At 46.2% G+C, this 24,582-nt stretch overlaps 1 protein-coding gene across 3 annotated transcripts in view; it reads right to left on the bottom strand.

Moving 5' to 3' along the window:
- DAB1 (DAB adaptor protein 1) overlaps positions 1-24,582 on the bottom strand; it is a 1,098,018-nt gene that overhangs the window by 297,008 nt on the left and 776,428 nt on the right. The window contains exon 5 of one of the 3 annotated variants that reach the window (XM_048220365.2): positions 9,015-9,068. The exons of the other annotated variants lie outside the window; for them this stretch is intronic. The gene's annotated coding sequence lies outside the window, so the exon portion shown is untranslated. The remainder of the gene's footprint in view (positions 1-9,014; positions 9,069-24,582) is intronic. 3 annotated transcript variants of the gene reach the window in all.

Genomic DNA, 24,582 nt, shown 5'->3' with positions numbered 1-24,582 from the left:
GGTATCAACCCAGGCAGAGGCTATACCTTGAGCCACTGATCATACTGATTCCAATTTCAGCACTTGGCTTGTATAGTCTACGTCTGGAATCTGAAAATTTACAGAAGCATTCACATTTTACGGAGATTAAAAATCAGGCCTCCAACATGTAGCAATAATCCACTCACCTCTTCTTAGAAAGCAGGTCTCATTCCCTTAGGCTTGAATTTCCAACAGCACATGTGAAGGGCTCAGCCCATGCTGACCTCTTCTCTCTACACTTACTACCTTGGGAAGCTTGACCAGAGGGCATTGACTCTCACCTCTTGATAAAGCACGCTCAAGGCTCCATCCAGCACCCTGACCACTCTCTCAACACCAAGTCTGTGTGTCCAGCTCTCCATAGGACCTTTTCCACATAGACACCTAAAGATCTTTAGACACTTCAAATCCAGTGTCTAAATAAACTGGAAATCACAGGATCTTAGTGATGGAAGGGGCCATCAAAGGCAGTTGGTATACTGAAAAGATTGTGTCTTTTCAAGGCAGAAAGCACAAGGTTCAAATCCTAGCTCTGAATCCATTTCTTCTATAAAATGAAGTGGTAACTGTCACTTTCATTAGTGGGTAGAAGGATTAAAGATAATAACGGATACTAACTTGTGTACCACAGTATCTGGCACTTCAGAGACACTCAGGATACAGTAGTCACATTTACTACTATTATCATCAACAAAATTTTGTGCATCCACTGAATACAGGAGTATTTTCACAATACCCATGACAGATGGCCATCCAGGCTCTGCTAGAACATTTCCAAAGATAGAGAGCTCGCTCGCTCACACCATCTCCCTAGGCAGCCGGTTCTATTATTGGACAGCTCTCACTGGCACAAGTCTATCCTAGGTTGAGCCAAATCCTGCCTCCATGACTTCCGCTGGCCCTCGCTATGTCCTGTGGAGCGGCCCCGCACGGGGCTGCTCTGTTCTGACACAAGAGGCAGTTCTTCTGAAAACAGCAATCACGTCCTCACTACCTCCTCTCTTGTCCAGGCATTCATTCCCAGGCACCCCCTCCCATGATGTAATTTCTGTATTACCCACAACGCTCACTACTTCCTAAAAGTGTGGTACCCAAGAGATACAGCAGTCCGATACCTGGGACAAGTGAACACTGCAACTTCCATTAACGCATTTGAAAAGTCACACTGTGATTTCCTAAGTGGACAGTTAAATATCACTGTTGTGTCATCCAGGGCTTGAAGTCAATTAAACTTGTAAGTTTCCTCTCTTCCTGTTAAAAAAGATCGTGCTGGGTCCCCAGCCCCATCCTATTCCCATGGGTTCTGGGCACCGACAACCTGACATATCCTGTACACTTTGACTTTGGCCAGAATGAGTACATTCTGAACCTTTTTTTTTCTTTTTTTTTAAGTATGCCTCAATTCCTTGCCCAAGCTATTGTTAGTCTTTTTCCATAAGTTTGCTCCAAGGCTGTCCTCCAATTCAGCACTAAAGTTCCACTCAGGTTTGTTTCCATTCACTTTAAGAAACAACTATTCAGTGAGAGATACTGTATTAGAGTCTGAATATATAAAAGAATCCCTGCCCTTAAGAGGCGGTGAGAGAGGCATATAGATGAAAAGACGATACAGCGCGTTGACTGCAGTGATAGCGGTCGGGAACCACCAGCCCAGAGGGGGCTCACACGTGCGGCTGGAGATGCGTATCATCCAGGGAGATTTTACTCGGCCACACCCCAACCAATTAAATCAGAACCCCTGTGGGTGGGGACCCAAGCCTCTGTACTCATGAATACCCCCAGTGAGTCCAACGTGCAGACAAGTTTGAGAAGCAGTAGTCTAGACCAGCCAAGTTCCTTTGAAGTTTTAACATGCATATGAATCAACTGGGCTTTGCTAAAATTCAGATGCTGAGTTCATAGGTCTGAGATGGAGCATGAGATTTTGCATTTTTAATTCACTGCCAGGAGATGCTAATGCTGCCGGCTCACATCACCTGCTGAGTAGCACGAGCCTGGGATACACCATCTAATTCTCCCCTAAATTCCCTCTCCAGCCTTGCCTCCTTTTATGCTGCAAGCAGAACCTTTCATTCCAGCTGATTGAAAGAGACAAGTAAATGGTAAGATAAATACAATGATGGTTTGACAGGAGCTACGAGGACCCAGAAGAGGGCACTTAATCAGACAAGGGGGTGGTGGTCGCCAAGGAAGTCTTCCCAGAACAGGCTAAGTATGATTTCATTGAGTTATATAGAGGAAAGATACGAGACCCAGCAAAGAACTGGGCATAGCCTCCGAACTGTGGGAAGGAAAAACAAAACTCAGGGCACATTCAGGGAACTTAAGTGTTTCTTGGTCCGCACGGATGCCATCACTCATTTACCAACATACCTGGCCGGGGCCCTTCCCTGCAGTGTCGATTTAACTATCACTTAACTTTTCCTACATTTAAACCCTATCACCAGAACCAGACCTTGACCTCCCCAAGGGCAGAAGCAGGTTCAACGACACTGTATACCCTCCGTGTCCAGCAGGGTGCGCCGCCCACGTGAGATCGCAAGAGTATGTTTGTAAAACAGTGAAGAATTACATTAAAAAAAAAAAAATTTTTTTTTCAGTTCCAGTACTTTCTTTGAAGCACAGATTGATGTAAGCAGTTAAAGTGACTTACCGAGATTTGACATTTCCAGAAAATCATGTAAGCCAGGGAGATGGGGTAGAGAAATGTGACCAAGGGTAATTAGAAAAGAGGAACGCTTCACGGCCGGCCGGCTGGGTGGTGTGGCCGGTGAGGATGGTGGGGTGGTTTCTCTGAGAGTAACACAGCCCACCCCAATTCAGATGGTTGGCATGGAGGGGGGGGAAAGTTTCCTGTGTTTGGGGCAAATGAAACCGCAAATGGCTTCAAGAGAGAAAAGTCAGCCTAATTCAATCAGACATTACAGTCAGACCCAGTTAATGTGAAACAATTAATACAATCCATTTTTATGCAGATTAAAACATCTCAAATTAACAGGTCAATAGCCCTCATATGTTCTGAATTTGGGCTCCACCGGAGCCAGGTGAACCGTTCCGTGAACCAATCTAAACTTCATTACAGAGGAGGACTCCGGCTCTCTGAGATTCGCACTGAACTCAATTTGGAGTTAATCGCTCACATTTTTCTCTCATCTACCAGATATCCTAATTTAAAGACAGATCTGCTAGGCTTTCTCTTCTGACAAAAGACAAAGAGAACATGAATTATTCATCTGTAGTAAAGGTATCATTTGATCTGTTTATTTTCCAATTAGGTGAAGTCAGATAAAGAAGCAGTCAATAAAACCAAGAGATTTTCGCCCATTGTATGGAATTAAAAGTAGACCGTGTTAATGTGGGTCTTACAGTCTATAAAAAAGCCTTCCATTAGCAGTGTGCATCGGAGGGGAGAGGGCTAAGAAACTGGGATCGCTCACAGTCGAAATGCTTCTGTGTGTCAGGGCTCTGAAGGTCCTTTCTTCCCTCCTGTCCCTTCCTGCTGACCCACAGCCACCCCAAGCCCACACCCACCCTTCCTCTCAGCCTCTAAGCCTTTGCTCAAGACTTGCCCTGGTTTGGCTGTCTCTTCCCTTGTTCGGCAACATCCCAGTTATGCTCCAGGGCACGGCCCCCACTCTGTATCCTGTGAAAAACTTTCACAGTCACATCCCCTGTCCCGCCACCTTCAACACCTGCACAGCACGGGCCTGGGTTCCCCTCCTTGGGCTCTAGTTAGCTCTGTGTGTAGCTGTGTTGGGGTTTCAGCTGATGCCTTGAGAACCATGCTGGCACCCTGCCCTTGGACTTCTAGACTCCAGAACTGTGAGAAATCATTTTCTGTTGTCCATAAGTCACCCACTCCACGGCACTTTATTATTATACTTCATACAGCAGCCTGAACTGAGACACACCAGTCACTGCAAATAGGTAACGACAGTTGTTGCAGTGAATTACTAAAAGTAACCTGGGCCAACGGGCAAACTCATCAAAGCTGGATATGTCTTTGGCCTTCCTCCTCTTCCCATCCCCACAAGGCCCCCACCCAGAGAACACACTCTTTCCCTAGAATAGAGAAGGAATCAAGAACTTACTGGACCTCACTGGTCTTTTTCAAATCTGCAACGCAAGGGCCACACACATCACCAGCCTACCATTCATCAACCAGACACTTTTCCTGACTCTTTGTTTCCTTGTTTCTAAAATGAATTTAGACTAAATAATTGCTTGGTTTCTTTCGGCCTTAAAGGTGCAGGGATCTATCACCACCTGCAAATGATTTCATTGGTTCAGCAAGCACTTAGGAGAGCTTTCTTTGGGCTCTACACTTCCGCTAGGCATGGACATAAGGAGTAGGACACACTCCCTTGCCTCAGGGAGCTCAGTCCAGCAGTAGAATGCGTGGGGATGATTAACACTACACTGTAAGGTGACCGCCCTATTCCTTTCCATAATTTCCCTTCATATTCAAAATGTCAGGCTGTGCTCAGTGCATCTTGCTGTTGTCAACCCAGGAACTGGCCAATCATTATGGACAGGAACTTCGGGACATCGAGGCTCAGGATGGCTAGGCTCAAGTTCTCTCTCCAAAGGAGCCCTGTCAGAGCCTTTGATGTGAGCACGCACACTGTGACTGCTGCGAGAGCCAGTCTTGTGCCTGTATGTGGTTCTGCAACCCCAGTGCAGCCACGGAAGAATGCTAGAACACTCCCCTGACCAAGAGACAGAGTCCGCACCGTCTGTGCCGCGCTTACCCCCTCCTGTGGGAAGATTTCCCAGCTTCAGAGTCAACGTGTTCTCCTTTGTTGTGTCTAAGGGTATGTGCCCCTGGCTTTCATTATTTCAGCCTCTGAGGGGGAGGGGGAGGGGTCAGGGTCCTTCTACTGAGACAGCAAGGGGTGTGTCTAGGCTAATTCCTCTCCTTTGGCTACCAGGGGGACCCATGAGTCCTGGGGGACGGCTGCCCACTAGTGGGGCGGATCGTGCTCTGTCTCTCCTCTATGTGAGTATACTGTTGTCCCAACCAGCGCTTGACTGTGCTACTTTCCTGGTGACTACAGTACAAAGACCCTGGGGGCAGAAGCGCCTGGACTTACCCTGGTGCTTTGCTATTTTCTCTGAGCCGGAGTCCGCCCCCACTCTGCCGGTGCTGGTGCCCGGTGCTCTGCTCCAAGTCTCTAAGGCAGAGCGGGCAGTGTCATCGTCTGCTGGGGCTGCCACGACAACAGACCAGAGACCCAGTGGCTTACAAGACACACATTTACTTCTCACAGTTCTGTTGTCTAGGAAGGCCAAGACCAAGGTGCCAGCGGATTCAGTTTCTAGTGAAGATGCTCTTCCTGGCTCGCAGACAGCATTTGCTTGTGTGTCCTTGCATGACGGAGGGAACACAGCTCGCTGCTGTCTCCCCTGACAAGGGCACTGATCCCATCATGAGGGCCCCACCCTTTTGGCCCCAGCTGAACGTCACTGCCTCCTAACGCCCCATCTCCGAACGCCATCACATTAGGGGTTAGGGCTTCACCATCCGCAGATCAGAACGGGGATGGGGCACAAACATTCACTCCATAACAGGCAGTGCTGCCCCGGCCTTCCCCACACAGAGCCCTCTTTACAGGAAAGACTAGGTGCGGTGATGTGCACAGATCACTCTCGGGAGACCTGCTGAGGCATTGAGAGTACGGGTCCTCAGAGAAGACAGAGATACCGTCAGTCTCCCCTGGGGTTTACCCCACACACCCCCATCCTGCAGCACCAGGGGCCTTGCAAGGGTGAGTCTGTTGGTAACTTCTCTGAATGTGTGAATGCATCTCTACCTGACCCACAAGAAAGCTACTGCAGCCCTCCGGGCCTCCAGATGGGGCCTCTTCCGACCTGCTGCCCAACCTGGCAATCAAGCACCCTGAAATGATTAGCTCCACCATGGAAAATGGAAGGAGAAGATCACTAAGATGGTACCATGGGTCAGAACACACGTCCTGTGCCTTGGCAAGACAAGGGGAATGTAATCGGTAAGACAAATGGTGCTAAGCTTGCCGGGGAACTGAACCAGCATGGGAAGGAAAGGACGGGGGTCCTTTTCAGCCTGGGTAGCTCCCTAGTGGCCCCCTGAGATGGGAGTGGCCAACTCACTCATGTTGCCCAAGTTAATTTTCCTCAAAGCCAAAGAGATGAAAGAGTAAAAAAACATGAATGTTGGGAATTGACTGACCTGAAATTCAGGTCTCATTACCTTCAGGATGTTTACACACAATCTTCAGTGATATAGTTTTTTAATTGGAGCCCCTAAGGATCCCAGCAGGTCGCATTTGGGAGAAGGAATCGAATCATTACAAACCACAGGTTATGGAGTCTCTTGGGTCTAAAAATACATGTATCTTGGCCTTACCAGGTTGTCTGCTACTGATAACGGCCTCTGCAGCCTGCGGGGTGACCTTTCTCACAGCTGCCACCTAACCAGCGGCATCGGGCACAGCTGCCTCGCTTCTGAGAGGGGGCTGCTGGGTTTGTGCGTGTTTCTGGGCCAGATCGCTTGCATTGGAAGCAAAGAGAAATGCCTACCTCTGAAGAGAAGGAGGGAGGCTGGGGGAAGGTCTGGGTCCAAAACTTAGGCCAGGGATAGGGATGGCATAGGAGTTTTTATCCAGCTTGCCAGATGTGATCAAATGGCAAATGGCAACCTGGAGCACTGTGCCGAAAGAAATTCTGAGGCTGCACATCGGCTGGCGAAAAAGCAAGCCGGAGGAGAGCAGAGGTGTCCACTGTGGAGGTGGGCCGTGGTCTCCTAGAGGCCAGCCACTTGGCATCACGAGGCTAGAAGAATCCTACACGCTGGCATTATATCCCCAGTAGTGAGGACTTTCATATACCTTATTGAAATCTATGCCTGTATCACTTTCTTTTTTTCATTTAAAAAAAATTTTTTTTAAATTTTTTAAAGATTTTATCTATTTAGACAGAGCATGAGCAGGGGAGGGGCAGAGGGAGAGGGAGACAGAGAGAGAATCTCCAGCAGACTCCATGCTGAGCATGGAGCCCAATGCGGGGCTCAATCCCACAACCCCAAGATCATGACCTGAGTCAAAACCGACAGTCGGATGCTTAACCAACAGAGCCATGCAGGCACCCCCTATATCATTTTCTTCACCAGGTTTATTTCAAATGTTTTAAAAATATGTACAGTAAGGCTTTCGTGAAGTTTGGATAATTTGCCTAAGGCCACAAAACTAACAGCTGGAGGTGTCAGGATTCAACACTGGGTCTTCTGCCGACCAGGTCTCTCTGCATTCCACCAGTTTCTACACCTGAAGACAGAGATGGGATTCTCCTTTCCCGCCCTGACATAAAATGACTAGGGAGAAAACCTGGACATCGGGCACCTGCTCGAAATAACAACTGCCCAGGTCGGGTATGAGAGATGAAATGATATATCTAAATATTACTTTGTAAATTATAAATCACTAGATACATTTTGGCTATTCCTAACAAAATTACTGGTAGTAGTATTAATTTATGGTGAGTGCTCATAGGCTGACAGCAAACAAGGGCCTTGGGAAAAATTATTAATGTCGACAACACTTTAAGAAATCCTAAATTCCATCTTCCTGCAGGAGACAAATTCTGGCATGCCAGTATCCCTACCTTTCTGTAATTCTATAATTCATACGCTGTATCCGTTTCCACAACCCGCACCCAGCCTAGAACAACGCCCCCAAAGCAGCCAGGGGCCAGTGTGAAGAGAACTAAACCAGTCAAGAGATTTGGCTTCGCAGGCCAATTAATCCCAAAGTCATGAAACTAATGAGTGTCCCGAGAGAAGTGGATCCCAGGCAGCCTGCCTTCCCGACGTGGCCTTCCCGACGTGGCCTTCCCTCCTTCCATTAGCCCATCAGGAGCCCCTGAGAACACACACACCGTGTCCTACAACACAAGCTTTCTAGTTCTTGGTTAGAAAGCCAGTGATCCATGGCCACTACTTGTATTTTATATTGGCACCAGTTCGGAAACACAGTCTCTCTCTCCAGGATTGTCTTTCTGCTTTTTGCATTTTTAAACAGTAACTCTAATTGTGCAGACTTGATTACCTGCCCCTTGGAAACCTTTCTCCGGTGTCATCAGCAGTTCAATTCTTCGTTATGTTTAGATTTACAAGGTGCACGCATCATGCTCATTAATTCCAGGATGGTCTACAATTTGTCTGTTCCAAACATAATAAAAATAATACGTACCCATACACACATACACACACACACACACCTCTGTATTCAGAGGACACTCCAAACAGAGAAAGAAGGTGCCCGAGTGCTCAGCATTAAATCTTCCAAATAGTGAAAAATCTACTCTTAAATAATCTGGAAGAGGTCAATCAATAAAAATAACTAAATAATTGATGGTGTTATATTAGGTTACAGTATAACATATGATATTCATTAACCCGTCAAGAAATATCGCTCGAGTTAAACCACATCTCTCAAATGAGCATTTCTGGTGTTAATTCAAAAGGCAATAGCAGTCACCCAGGGGATGTTTTTAATGTTTTATGCTTTCATTGCAGTGGTGTTTATAGAGGGGTGAGCAGGGCAATAAGGACCATATTTAGGAAGGCAGCTTGGTGACAGCTAAGACACTGAACTACAATCAAGCCATCCTCCTTCACTTAAGCAACTTGGACAGCTCCACTCTTGCTAATCAGCTTGGCTGAGAAAGAATTGACAAGTTTATGGAAATTTACTACAGCAGTAAACGAGGTGCTTTCCTTTTTTCTTAAAAATAAAATAATAAAATAAAATAAAATAAAAACTCCCAGCTCTTGATGTTTATATTGCATTTGGCTCTAAAGTGCTCTCGGATATTGCTGCATTTCATCACCGGGGTGTGTGGGGGGGGGGGGGTGGGGTGTGTGTGTGTGTACTACCCAGGGTTCTGGAAGCAGTCCAGCAAGCAGAGCACACAGGTTCTGGAGTCAGAAAAATCGGAATCCTTGCTGCACCACTTACCAGCTGGGTGATCCTGGACAACTTGCAGGCTCTTACCATGCTCAGTTTCCTCACCTGTCAAAGGGAGAGGGTAATAATGACCTTGAAGTTTAATGAGACAATGTCCACACAACATCTACCCTTGAATCTGTCACAGAATAGACGGTTAACACAATTTAGCCTTCTTTCATTTTTCCCCCATTTAGCAAAGGAGAAAACTGAGTGTCGATGTGATGTGCTTCCCGAGGGCAGGGGCTGCACCTCACTGCTCACTGTGTCCCTAGGGCATAGGGCAGCGCTCAACATAAATGAGGCACCTGGAAAGCCTCACTCACATCTGCCTGGCTAGCCTTGACCTTCACATTACTTTGCAGTGTGTTGGAAATACATGCAGTTCCCCAACATGCTGTGTAGAGTGACCCTTGTGTAGCTTGGCACCTGCTAAGCACATGCTGTTCCCTCTGTCAAGAATATCCCTCCCTCAGGGTGGCTGCGTGGCTCAGTTGGTTAAGTGTCTGCCTTCGGTTCACATGATGATTCCAGGGTCCTGGGATGGAGCCCACATCTGGCTCCCTGCTCAGCAGGGAGCCTGCGTCTCCCTCTGCCTATGCAGCTCCCCTGCTTGTGCTGTCAAATAAATAAATAAAATCTTAAAAAAACAAAAAAGAATATCCTTCCCTCTCCTCTTCCTATGGAACCCAGCCTCACCTCTGTAGCCACCTGAGAGCCTATCTTTCTGTAAACACCCATCTTTTCATCCCAGACTCTCACTCTTGCTCATCTTTTCCTGCTCATCCCCTAGGGATCTCAATCCCTCCCTCATCTATGCTGCTGCCACCTCTCGCTCCAGCACTGACCTTAACACTATAAATTATTATTTATAAACAGTCTGAACAGGTGAGCTCCTACAAAGCAGAGGCTGTGTTGTCTTTTGTTTGACCCTCCCTATTCACAAATGCTGGCACAGAAACCGCTAACAGTAAGAACTGTAACAATGTCACAGTAGGAACAGCTAATATATATTTGGTGTGTACTTAACTATATGCCAGACACTCTGGCAATTGCTTTATAAGGACTTTGCTTTATCTTCCCCCAAACCCTATTATTTAAAAACTCTTATTATTTCTCTTTAACAAATGAAAATTATTGGCACAGAGAGGTTAAATAATGGGTCCAAGATTCCTGAGTCTCTCCCCTGTAGGGAGATACTATGGCACTATGGTCAAGGGTATGACATGATGAAATACATTTCACCATTTACTAGCTGTGTGACTGGAGCCTAGCTCATAACACACTTTCTAATATCCTCCTCTGTAACCCACAGCCTCTCAACTGTAAAGTGAAATTCCTGGGGCGCCTATGTGGCTCAGCTGGCTAAGCTGGCTAAGGATTTTGGCTCAGGTCATGATCTTATGGTTGTGAGATCAAGCCCTGTGTTGGGCTCTGCGCTCAATGGGGAGTCTGCTGGAGATTCTCTCTCTCCCTCTGCCTCTGCCCCTCCCCCTACTCATGCTCTCTCCCTCTGTCTTTCTCTCAAACAAATAAATAAATCTTAAAGTGAAATTCCAGAATCCTGCTTTCCTTCGGCTAGGTTTGGTCATATACCCCAGCTGGAGGCAAAGAAGATGTAGATGAACATTTCCTTTCCCCTAACAGGCAAAACCTCACAAGCTGAAAGTTTTTACCCCTTCTACAATTGCTCATCTCTTTCGGCTCACCCTCTTCCCTCCTGACTTGGAATACAGATAAGAAAACTGGAGCTGCAGCAGCTACTTTGCATTCATGAGGAACAAAAACTACATATTAAAGATGATGAGGCCAAAAGGCAGAGGACCTTGGGTTCTTGATGACTTTCTTGAGCAGATTTACTAGCATCAGCTTACTCTCGCGGTGGGCTTCTTTTTATATAATTAAAAGAAGCATCTTGCTTGTTCAAGCCACATGCCATTGAGTTTTTGGTGTTTCACAACGAAGCCCATGAAGACAGAGACTTCACCTCACTGTGCCTCAGTCCCTCAGCTGACAAATGGAGGAAATAATGGTCTCTATGTCTTCTATAGTATTACAAGGATTAAATGATAATGGATTTAAAGAGCTTAGCTCAGAATCTGGCACACAGTGAGAGCTTACTGGGTATATATGATTATTACCACCCAACTACAACTATGACTACTACTAGCCAGTGAGAAACTCAGCACGCAGGAACTCCAGTGCTCAGCTCCCCTTCTCTATACAGTCAGTCTTCCAAGAACTCCTCTCTCTTACACAGATAAATGTGTCAGGTGAATTAGCCATTTCTCTCTGCGGCTTCTGAAGAGTGCCTCTAGATCTCCTTGTGTCTAATGTTCAAACAATCCCTGAGATGGACATAGGGCAGGAATTATAACACACACTGAACAGACCAAAACCTCCAGACTCAGAGCTATAAACGGATGGCTCAGGGACACGGTGCTAATTTTATTCTAAAATTTGTGGAAGTTAGAAAAATATCTAGACTTCTTTCTCCATTCTAGGAGGCCCTATTTGATCGGACCTCTGCCTGCCTCCTACCAGGCATGCTGCCCTTTTTCTGTTCATCAAATATTCCCTACTTTCCTCCGCTTGAGCCCTGTCCTTGCGGGTGCATCTGCCTGGGACGCTCTGCCTTGCTCTTTGCACAGCTGTCTCCTTCACCTCCACTGGACCTCAGAGACGTCTTCTCTGAGGACCCTAACTAAGGGCCTGCTGCCTAGATGAGGGGCTCCCTGTCACCCTAGTGAGCGTCCTCACTTCTGTAATGATCTCTTTGTTTGTTTGTTTATTGACCAATCCCCTGTCTAGAAGGTAAGCCACTTTAGGTCAGGCACCTTGTCTGTTTGGTTGGCCCCCAGAGTCCTAAACCTGGAGGGAAGGACAGAGGGAAGAACTTAAACCCAAATAAAAGTCTGAGCTTCACAGCTGGACAGACTTGTGTTCAAACCCCAGCTCTGCCATCTAACAGTGGAAGGCAAAGCCAATCACTGAACAGCTCGGATTCCCAGCACCCTCACCTCTACCATGAGAAGGACGACGCTCACCTGACAGGGTGGTGGTCAGTGTCGCCTCTGATCGTAAGGGTAAAGGATATGGCCCGGACCTGACACATACATGCCCCATAAGCCCTTGTTCTTCCCCTTCCTGTTCCTCCTCTCTCCTGTATCACCTGTGGGAGCACAAGACGTGGCCAGTTGTGCTCTGGCCCCCGGCTGACACAGACAAGAAAAAAGAAGAATGACACATAGAGAGATCAGCCAGTTCTGCCCTCGCCAAGCTGCCCCAGTTCCCTACAGACTATGGTCCGGTGACTTATCTGTAGATTGCAGACAGTATTAGTACCTCCCACCTAGTGTGGCTGTGCGGATTAGATAAATTAATATGTATTAACTGCTTAGAACGGTTCTGGCACATAGCAAACTCTCAAAAAATGTTTGTTATGATTATAATCTGTGTCTATGTGGACCAAGGCAAACAAATTTGGTATTTTCAATTAACACTGAATGTCTCCTCCAAAACAAACGAGAATCCATCAGTGTCAGCATCGGGAACAACGGGACAGAGATGGGGCTGGAGGAGGTTGGGAAGAGGGACACAGCTGGGGCAAGTCTCTGTGGAGAAAAGGAAATGGAACCAGGTCCCCGGGCCTTGGGCTCCTGTTCCCTAGAAGTCAGGAAAACAAGGCCAAGTGGACGATGTCCCGGTGGGTGTGAGTGAAGTAGTGAAGCCTGGCCAAGGTCCCCGTGGTGAATATGGAGGCAAGACTCAGCTGCGCGGTCCTGTACGAGGAAGAGCCTGGAATGCTGCTCAGGGGACACCCGTGTGGAGTGGCCTCCGTGCTCAGGAGTAAAGAGGCAGAGATGTGAGGTCAGCCTGCCCTGCTTTCAAGTCCTGCTTGTGACTCACTCAGCATGTCCCTGCGGGAGGGGCTCAGCCACTCAGCCTTTGTCCTCATCCGCAAAGTCAAGTCAGAACTCCCTGTCCCTCACAGGTTGCTAAACTTAATGCCTTTCACACCGTGAGCACTTAGTAAATGGTAGATACCGAATAATAGAAATAATGGCAAACACTTGTAAAACTTACTGCATGCTAGGGTTTCTTGTAAGTACTTTACAAATATGAACTGATTTCATCCACACAATAAACTTGGACAGAAATGCTATTAATACTAAGAATGATGATGATAATATAAGAAACATAAACAGTACTTCCCACAGGCCAGGCATTGTTTTAAGCTTTCTATATATTAACCCTTACTCACCACGGCCACGTGAAGTAAATGCTAGGATGGTCTCCCCTACACTGATGAGGAAGTTGAGGCAGGGATGGGTGAACCTGCCTGAGGCCGTGTGGCTACGCCAAGTAGGGCTGGGCTTCCCACTCAGCTTAGCTACAGCACTTCCCAAGGACAAAACCTCATGAAAATCCTCAAGAAAGGGAAGGGAGATTGTTTTCCCTCTTGTTCACAAGTCAGGAAATGGACAGTGTCTTTCTGGTAACGAAGAGTCTTGTGATCTGTGGTCCAAGACTGCGTCCATGCCTCCACAGTCTTTTCAACGATCAGATATGTTACTCAGTAGAAACCTTTTCTGACGATTCTTCTAAGCTGGGCTGACGTCTGTAAATGCGTACACTTAAGAACTTAGGGCTTCCTGGCTTTTTTCTGGAGAAAAGCAGATATAGCTACATGGGGCATGGACAATTAAAAAAAAAATCATACTGCTCAAAATCAACTTTATGCGCTCTGATAATTAAAAAGAACAAAATACATTTGACCCAAAACGGGACGTAGTTTGAACAAAACTGGGTCTTCAATCATTTGGAAATGCTAACACGCCGAATGCCTGATTAAACACAATTTGTATTGTCAATAAAAAATGCAAATGACTATTTTACTGGCAAATACAGCATTAGACTTTGCTTGATATGAGGATTAAATTGCATTTCAAGAACCATTCAGGAGGTCACCTTATAAATGAACGTCCCCTTTCTTTGTCCTTAGGTTCTGGAGGCCAGGGTACGAAACACAATAACAAAAATGATTGCCTGCCACCGTGTGCCATTTCCTTTCAAATAAAATCCATGCCAGTTTTGCGTAGTGGAGAATGATGTTTAAGCCCCAAATGGGTACTGTAATTCAGTGCATAATTCCTTGAAATTTACATGGCACACTCCCACTCATCTGAATCAACTGATAAACTCTCTTTTATTTGTATTAAAGAAAATGGGGATTAAAAGGTCGAGAATCCACACAGTGTAGATACTGAGAGCACGGGCACCATTTTAAAACCTTTTAGTCAATCTGGCCCAGAGCTAAATCAAGTCTACGGGAATTATGTTTGACTGCAAATACTCCCCGGTTACAGATAGGAGTAAGACATGCATTTTGAATTCCACAGAAAAATATGGAATCACAGATGTTGCTTGGGAGCATCTTTATTTCTGAAATTACAAATAATCATTGTTGGCATCTGCGAGTGGAAAAACTAAAAAAGCAAAGAAATACCTCATCACCGCAGTATGATGTGATAAAACCTCAGGACGGCGGGCAGCCGGCAAGGCGCTAACACAGCTGTGCATTTACAGTCAGAGGTGCGCATGTCATTTTGGTTAGACATCATTGCCCAATTTTCGAAATTTCCCCTTGTTATTTTTTTCCTCCGCATTTTTCACATTAACTTCAAGCAAGACAAGTTGATACAACCTCTAATGCCTTGTTATAGCTATTGTCGTTTGCTTTCTGAAGGCTGGAATGTCTTTTTCGAGCTGTTGGTAAACATGACTAATCCAAGAAGAAATTAAAGGGGTCCTCTTGATTGTATGGGATGAGTAAACAGAGAACCAAACACATGGATCTGGTTTCACTGAAACTGTCCGTTTAGGCAAAATGTGGGTTCACAGAACACTGAAATAAAAATTGCCCTGCAAATAGGTAGAATGCCGCTCAAATATGCTAATGATCTAAGGCTATTCTGAACACCTTCCTTGGAACTCACACCACCACTAGGGACTAGTTTTAATTACCACATGTCAGGCATTGTTCTACATGCTTACATATGAACCCAGTTAATCCATATACCAGTCTTAATAAGTAGGTTCACCTTTTCCATTTTACAAATGAGGCATGGAGGGGTTAAGTAATTTGCCCATGATTACACAGTGAACAAGGGTTGGAGGGGGTCTGGCTTCTGAGTCTGGGCTCTTTTTTTTTTTTTTTTAAAGATTTTATTTATTTATTCGACAGAGATAGAGACAGCCAGTGAGAGAGGGAACACAAGCAGGGGGAGTGGGAGAGGAAGAAGCAGGCTCATAGCGGAGGAGCCTGATGTGGGGCTCGATCCCAGAACGCCGGGATCACGCCCTGAGCCGAAGGCAGACGCTTAACCGTTGTGCCACCCAGGCGCCCCTGAGTCTGGGCTCTTAATCAGAACGTCAAGTCTCTAGATGCTACCTCTCCATGTATCCTCGGTTTATTAAGAGAATTTCCCTAAGCAACTTGCATTTGTTATTTATACATATAGTTAAGTGCACGAGTAAACAGCTATCACCCTCCCATTTCATAGCTAAGAAAACAGACTCAGCAGTTAAGTGAGGTCCCCCTCCCAGCACATGGCAGGGCGGGACTGGAGCCCTGAAGGCCTATCTCCTCCTGGAACAGAGCACTGCCCCCCCCCCCAGTCTCTCCAAGAGCATGTTCCCCACTCCTGAAGGACACAGATTCTGTAACTACTCAGTGTCCTGTGTCTCAGTGCCTGGTACGTGAGCACTAACTCAAAAAGCACTTGAACGACTCTATCTAGAATTCAAACTTCTCACCAGCAGCACAGCTGACCTGCTACAAACCGCCATCATCTTTCTCGCTCATTATTGCAACGGCTCCAAACTGCATTCTCTCTTTCTGTTCAGATTCCCCTACAATTTCTTTTCAGAACAGCATTGGATTCCATCATGATATCATAAAGCTCTCCATGAACTTCCTGCCCGACTCCCTTAATTTCTCAGACCTCCTTGGCTACCATGCTCCTGCTCCCTTGCCATTCTTCAAATACACAGGGCACGAGCCTGCCCTTTGCACCTGCTGCTCCCTCTGTCTCAGATATCATAAGAGCAGGCACCCACAAGTTCCTTGGCATATGTGCTCAAATGCCACTTTCCAATTTCCCTATTTAAAATGACAAACCCAACCCCTGTGCACCCAATCTGTCTCCCCTGCTATTTTTTCTCCATAAAACTTTCTAATATACCATGTAACTTGCGCATTAATTTTATATATTGTGCAAATCTCCCAACCACACTGCAAACCTCACCGTGGCAGACTGTCTCATGTACTGATGGATCTTCAGTGCCTAGCTAGAACACTGCCGGTGGCGTGAGAGGCGCTAGTGAGGATGAGGGAATGAGCGAGTGAGTGGAAAGGAAGTGTCTCCGCCTCCTCACACTGCTCAGACGGGGGGGGGGGGGGGGGGGGGGGGGGGCGTATTCCCCCCCGCCCGGGGGCGAACATCTAGGACTTCAAGGTCTGTTTGTGTTTTTTTCTCCTCTCTCTCTCTCTTCCCTACTTGCATTCCTTATGCCCCAATTCAGAAAAACAGTTTTACCTGAAAAACCTAAATCCTGTAGTATAATCAGGAACACAAAGACCCCTTGCTTATTGTAGAAGGTGGCTGTGGGTATATACAAAAAAAGACGTATGTGTCCTTCTTTACCATTTCAATACCGTCCTTGCACTACAGTCTCAATATGTATCTGGTAGCCTGAACCCAAGCATCTGGATATAAGACTCAGTTATTTTTTCAAAATTTGTTTTGAAAAATTAGGGGCACCTGGATGGCTCGGTCGGTTAAGCATCTGACTCTTGATTTCGGCTCAGGTCATGATCTCAGGGTCATGAGATTGAGCCCTGAGTCGGGCTCCATGCTCAGCACAGAGTCTGCTTGAGAGTCTCTGCCTTTTTCTCTCTCTCCTTGCCCCCCCCCCCACTTACATGCACACACTTGAGTTCTCTCTCTTTCTCAAATAAATAAATACAATCTTTAAAAAAATAAAACTTTTCAAAAATTACAAATAAGCTGACATCTAATATAACCTTATGAGGCAAATGGACCCAGATGAACACATCTGTGGTATCTATCTGTGCTTAAGCCTTGTATTGGAAGCTGGAATTACATTTAAGCCTGTAAATCTTCACATAATTGTCATTTAGTGAGTGATATTGTTCAAATGTGGTCTTTGAGATCCATAGTCCAGTCTACTAGTCATGGCCCTCCCTCTGGCGGGTGCAGGGGCCTTGGACAAATCATCTTGGCTTTATAATCTCAACTATAAAGTCACTAAGAATACCCACAGAAGTTAACTAAAAGATACCAAATGAGATATACATTTACAAGTAGTTAATAAACTCTAAATATTTAGAAGCTATATTAGCTTGGTGAAATTACTTACTACCTTTTTTTTTTTTTGAGAGAAAGAGCATGCAAGCAGTGGGGGGAGGGTCAGAGGTCAAGGGACAGAGACTCTTAAGCAGGCTCCACGCTCAGCATGGAGCCCGATGCGGTGCTCGATCTCACAACCCTGTGATCTTGACCTGAGCTGAAATCAAGAGTTAGACGCTTAAGGGACTCTGCCACCCAGGCACCCCACTTACTACCTTTTTCTAAGCCTCAGTTTCCCCATTTGTCAAAAAGGCATAACGAATGCCTGACACACTGTCCCTACTCATGACATGTCCATCTCAAGACATAATGTTTCTGCCCATCTTCCTACCGACTTAGGAAAACATATGACTTCTTTCTTTAATAAACCATTTTCAAAGCCTTTAAAAAAAGTACTCTGTTACATTTTTATTACGAAATTGCTATTTCTAAGGGTACAATTAAGAAAGTAAAGTGGGACCAAGAAGTGATTACAGACCAATGATTTCAGGCTGACACATTAATTGAGCTGGTACAGTTAAGGTATTAACAATCTCCTTTTTAAAAAGTCACCTTTTAATCAAACTCCAGCCCGTATTTGCTGAGCTTACAGTAGGTGCACCCGCCGTATTAGATGTTATGTGAGTTTTCAAAAACTGTGATTAGAAATATGTGTTGAATTTAAAAATTAAGACACAATCCCTTATCACAGCTCTTACGATCTAGTTATGACGAAATGACACGGAGTGCCAAAAAGTCAAGTGTCAACAAAAAGTGTTAATGTTTAAGCAATAGATATGTTATTCTGAAGTAGCACTGAATTAATTTTCAAGTGAAAACCATGGAGGCAGCACCCCGGAGCTTTGTGGGGGTAGTGGAGACTGAGCAGGGTCTAGTGGCATGCTTGGGATTCTTTCCCTGGATTGGTCCTGTGATGCAAACTTCGATGCCGGTCACTCAAGCATGCTTGGAAGATGCCAGAGAGCGACACGAAATCCTTGCATCCTTCAAGTAACCCCAAGTGGAAAGGAATTTGCATAGTAGGCATGACTGCAAGCTTACCCCAATTTGATTCATTTGAAAATGGGAAGAAGAGGTAAGACACCACTTCATATGCCTAAGCCCTTCTCCAGAATGAAGAAACCCCAGACAAAAACACATATCATAAAACTCGGGAAATCCTAACACCGAACTGAGGCAAATTAATGCTGGTACACAAGCTCATTCTTCTTGATTACATTTAAAAGCATGTGCCTGTTGTCAATTTGCATGTGTTTTGTGTTGGAAAATAAGCACCCTGGATCTAATGAGGAGCTAAGAGTGAAAATCCATCCTGCCACCATGGCTGGGGGAAAACCTCCGTGTCTGCATGTCGCGGTCTGCATGTCGCGGCCCGTAAGGTCTGTCTATCAGACACACTGTACTTGAATTGACTGGGCAATGGTTTGTATCGATTCCTGCGGCCACCGTGGAAACGCAGCCACTGTAACCGTTTGCTGGGCTATGTGGAGACGCGATCTACACAGACTTTGATCCCCTCGGAGGCTGCAGTATGCAGGCCGCATCTGGCCAGCCAGGCTCAGTATGCCACAACAGTTGACCTAGACCGAGTGTCCTTGCTCTGGGAGCACGCGCTGCACCGGGCCCTGTTCACAGCCACCCTCAGCAAGTGCACGGAGGAAGCAGGAGCAGAGGCGGGAGATGGGGAAGACTTCCCAGCGAGGAACCAGCCCTGAACTCTGCGCTAGGAGGCCCCTCCGGGCCGAGTCCTGTCCAGAGCACCCCCTGGACTTCTTTTCATCTCTTCAGCGGTTCTGCACGTTGGGCAAGAAGCTCTCAGGAAATGGGGAGAAGCTGCAGGCACCTAACCCTTCCTCTGCGCAGGTGCTGTTCTAAGAGCTTCACACCGTTAGGCTCAGCAGCTCCATGAGGTGGGCACTGCTCTTCACCCACATTGGAGCAATGAGGAAATGGGGCTCCTGGAAATCAGTAACTTGCCCAAGGACACGCAGCTTGGTCAGCGCAGAGCAGAGATTCTGATGTGGGCAGTCTGCTGTGAGTGCGCTGGCTGAACCCCCCGCTGTAGGTCTAATGCATCCCCCGCCTGCCCTTCCACCTCAGCTCCTCCCCGCGTTCAGATCAACGGAGCCCGCCTGGTTCGCACACTCGCTCGTGCACTACCGCACGGCTCGGGGGACGCTGCGAGGTCACCTGCCAGCGAACCCTGGTTTTAGTGCTAGACAGACAAACACAAGGCTTATTTCTCTGCACTGGGCATATTTCAACTGTCCACTCCATACGCAGATACCTGTACCAAGCAAACTATTAGCTTGGCATGGATATCAGAAACCAATTAAAGTGAAACTCCCGATAACTTTCAGGTTCTGACCCCTCTGAATGTGAGTTTTTATTCAAATGCCAAGTGAAGGCATATATATGTAAGACAATGGGTCACTAAACAAAAAGAGAGAAAAAGATAATTTTCTTAATTTTCTCTTTCTTGGGGGGAAGGAAGAGGGCTGTTAGACCCTCAATTAGGCTAATTTTTTTTAGAACAAGAAAACAAATCTGTCTGCTGTATCTAATCATAGCATTTCCCAAACCTTAAAGTATAAAGCTCCTGAAAAAGATTATTGCCAAGAATAAAAAAAGAAATGTTCACCCATCCAATGGGTCAAACAGGTTTAGGGAAACACTGTATAAGAAACCCCTTTCAGGGGCGCCTGAGTGGCGCAGTCGTTAAGCGTCTGCCTTCGGCTCAGGGCGTGATCCTAGCGTTCTGGGAACGAGCCCCACATCAGGCTCCTCCGCTAGGAGCCTGCTTCTTCCTCTCCCACTTCCCCTGCCTGTGTTCCCTCTCTCGCTGGCTGTCTCTGTCAAATAAATAAATAAAATCTTAAAAAAAAAAAAAAAGAAACGCCTTTCAATGATACAGAAGACTCACTACGTTGTGAAGGTGCTGAGTAACTCTTAGGTAATGACATCGGGGAAGACTGTTCAGTGCTACTTAATGTTGAGAATATTCTCTGGGGACTTTGTACTGGGCATCACTCTAGTGTTTTCCTTGACTTGCCTATTTTATCCTGACAACAGCCCTCTGAGGTGAGTACCATTATTATGCCCATTCATAGATGTGGAAATTGAGGCAGGGTTAAGTGAACTTGCCCATTTATAGTTTGTTCCAACCATTTGGAACCATCTAGAAGTTCCCCTGAGTAAACCTTGCTTTTCTCACCTCTTTGCCTTTGTGATGGGCTATTTCCTCTGCCTGGAACTCAATTTCAACCCTCTTCCCTGGCTGTTCCCTACATATGTTTTGAGACTCTGCTTCTTCTCAAGGTTTTCTATGACCAAGGTGGTCATGACCCAAGGTGGATCAGAAGCTCCTCCTCTGTGCCCTCACCGCAATTACCATTCTGTCTTCTGTGTCTGCCTCTGCACTGAGTGTTCCTCAAGACAGGGCTGTGTTTTGTTATCTCCTGGTGTCCAATGCCAGGCACAGCACTCTGCAAACAGCAGGTGCTCAATAAATGTTATCTAAGGAAAAAAAACTCCCTAAGACAGTGAGCATATTTTTGCAGGAAAACAAAGTTCAAGGATGACACTAATAACAACAGCTCGGGTTGACTGAGATCCATCAGAGATGTCAGCCATTATGTCGAGCCATGACACAGGGCTCCTTTCACCCTCAGCAGAAGATTTTCAGACATTTGGAGACATCCCCATTTTACAATGTGGCAAACTGAGGCTGAAGAAGGGTAATTCGTACAACGAGTGCACAAGAACACCACACTGCAAGATCAACAGAACCACCCTGCAAACCCAAGACCATCCAATTCCAAAGTTCCTGCTCTTCACACACGCTGTTCCATGCAGCTGTTGTATAATTTGCATACCTGATTCTCTTTGTAACCAGAGTACTGAGATCTCTTCTACAACGTCACTCTCCGAAGAACACTGCCTCTGCCCAGCCTCTTCTCTGTTAAAGGAAATGAGCTAAGATAGCCTTCAGCTATGCCATCGTGGTGATGGTTGGAAAAATTAATCCCGTGCCGTTTTGCATTTGCTGCTTGTGAATCAAACTGTGAAAGCTAATTTAAAAACTTTCACACTTGGTTTGAATGAGGACTGTCAGCGCTTTGGGAATGCTAAATTGTACACAATTAGCTCAAACGGTGTGGGTTTAGGCATACCCAGCAGCCTCTCAAACGAGAAGGCTCCCATGGTCACCCCAATGAACCAAGGGGATAGTGAGAGAAGGTTCCAGCTAAAAGGAGAGAAGTGTAATTGGTTCATGATAGGACTGTGCACGGATTTATCTGTCCCCGTTTGCAATCCTGTTAAGATGGAATTCCCTCCCAGGAACACCTGTGCTTCACCCAGATCAGCCTCTGGGACACACACACCTGGGTGTAATTCCCAGCTGTGCCAACTACAGGCCGTGTGGCCTGGGGTGAATTAGGTAAGACACTGAGGCCTTTGTTCTGTCATCTGTGAAACAGGTATAACACTACAGCTATCATAAAACTTTCCTAGGACTTTACAGCGTGCCTGAAACACCCCTTGCATGGAGCCTCACAGGGAAGAAGCCCGGTGATATCTGTCGTTGTTATCGTGAGCTATCCCAACAGGATGTGCACTGCTCAGGATAGTGACACAGACAGTCGTATCTACCTTGGTGTCCCTGGCCTGTATTATCTTAGAGCCCCATGTTCTTCGGGATGATCATTTTCATTATCACTAATATTAGTGCTAATCGAGTTTGGCCCCTGAATGGGTCACAGGGCTTGCCCAACACTTTGGCAGAGTATCGTGAACGTAGCACGGCGCTGGACCTGGGGACTTGTGTTCCCATGCTGGATCTACTTCCATCTACGCAGACCGTCTGATCTCCAGGCACAACACCTAGCGTACAGCACAGCGTGTCGCAGATAGCACACCACTAGTCAACGGAGAGAAGTAAGCAAGAGCCAGCAGAGAGGACCGAGAAACTGCGGTCTCCTGTCCAGGCTCTGGCACCACCAGCCGGTCCATAGCCAGCAACATTCATTACCTTCCGGGAGCTATTCCTATATCTCACCAATAAGGCCTTATAGCTAAGTGACATCCAGTATCTGTCATCTGACTCAGGAATTCTAGACTCTTTCATCTACCAAACGGGAAAAAAAAAAAAAAGATTTAATAAAAGAATTTTAATAACAGCAGTTCAGTTATAAGGCAAAAATAACTGTAATTACCGGGAACCTTCATAATGATGAAAATCTGATTAAAAGGGATGAGACGGTTATCATGCAACAGGCCCCCGTAATCACGGGGTGGGGGGGGCAACTGCACGGGAAAAGACGAAAAGACTCGCATTGCTTATTTTTCCTGCTTGCATTATACTCTACTCCCTGCAGAGCAAGAGCCATTTTAATGCACAGCAGATACAAAAGGGAAAAGAGAGTAACATTTGCTGTGCTACCGTTGTAGGGCAGAAACGGGCAGGCACTTCAGAAGCGCGGCTGGTGCAGGCATTATCATCACTGTTTCAACCGAAACCCTGAGGCTGGGAGAGGCCACTGGTCCAAGATGACAGCTCGGCTCAAAGACACAAGGGGTGCGTCCGGCTGGAGCTCAAGGTCACTGTGGGCCCAGGCTGCACCCTGTGCCTCACAAAAGGGCTTCACCCTTCACCGGACTGGGTAACACTGAAATCATGGCTTCACCACTCTCAGCTCCTGGGTGGCCACTCATACCAATTCAGAGAAGTGAGGGAGGAGGAGGGAGAGGCTGGAGGTGGAATCCAAGTAATATTTCAGCTCCAACCTGCTTTCACAAGGAGGAGAGCTCTACTGCCTTCTATACATTGTACCTAAGAAGTAAAGTAACTCTACTGACAGATACTTTGAGGCAGAAACAATTAGTATTTGAAAACATTCATCCTTTCGACAAACAATTAATGGTTAAATATTAATCCATTCATCAAATATTGAAACGTCAATTCTCAGAAAGACCTTCCCTGGCCACCTCACTCAAAACAAAGCCACCACACTTTTTAGCTCTCCTCTGCTTTTCTGCTCACACTTTAATTATTATAATACACATACAGATGCACATTTATAAATTTATTTATAAATTTAATTTATATAATGTATTTATTATCCTCTCAATGTCCCAGAAATGCAAGCTCTCCCCTGACAAGAATCTCTAATCTGTTTGGTCACGGCAGTTCCCCAACACCTGGAATGGTGTGTAGGGCACGCGAAGCCCTCTGAAATATGCGTTCCATGGAGGAAGGACTTCAAAGCTGAAGTTACAGCACAGGAAGCGGACAGGCCATTTTTCTGATCCACATGTCAAGTTCTCAAAATACAGTGATGCTGGGTTTTGTTTTGTTTTGTTTTGTTTTTTTGTTTTTAGTCTCTACGAGACTCTCTGTATATGCCATCTACCTCCTCCAATTGCTCATTCAACCCTTTAACAAATATTATTGAGTGCCTATGCTGTGCCCGGCGCTGTTCCAGGTGCTCAGATTCGACTTTTGAACAAAACAGAGGTCCGTGCAGCTTACGTTCTGATAGAGAAAACCCACAAGTAAAATAGAGCTTCTGGAACGTTAGGTAGAAGTAAGAGAGATGGCATCAAACAGGTTGAGGAGAGTGATGGGGCAGGCAGGAAGCTGGCGGGCTAGTTGTAGTTAAAGGGAGAGAAGACCCCTCTGAGCAGATCAAGCTATCAACAAAGATGAACTCTGCAAAGCAGGAGGGGACCTGGAGTCAGCAGCACAGTGACCAAGGCCACTGCACCGCATCAGCACACGCATCAACACGGCCCAAACACTTCTCATCTTTAATCCTTGACTTCCTCACCTGGTGCTGTGGTAATAAGAACACAGGCCTGCTGGGTGTGCAAAAGGTACAAACTTCCTGTTACAAGACAAACAAGTCTTAGGGATATAAGGTACCGGCATGGAGGCCACAGACAAGAACACTGTATGGTATATTTGCAAGTTGTGAAGAGAGTTGATCTTAAAAGTACTCATCACAGGGGGCACCGTCCCGAAGTTTTTTAGACGTTTGGACTGGGTTTTTTTGTTTCTTTGTTCGTTTAAGCAGGCTCCACGTCCAGCATGGAGTGCAATGAGGTCTGGACCTCATGTCCCAGAACCAAGACCTGAGCTGAGA

The sequence above is a fragment of the Ursus arctos genome, unplaced genomic scaffold, assembly GCF_023065955.2.
Source record: "Ursus arctos isolate Adak ecotype North America unplaced genomic scaffold, UrsArc2.0 scaffold_12, whole genome shotgun sequence".
Taxonomy (NCBI): Eukaryota; Metazoa; Chordata; class Mammalia; order Carnivora; family Ursidae; genus Ursus; species Ursus arctos.
This window is presented reverse-complemented; position numbering and strand designations above follow the sequence as displayed.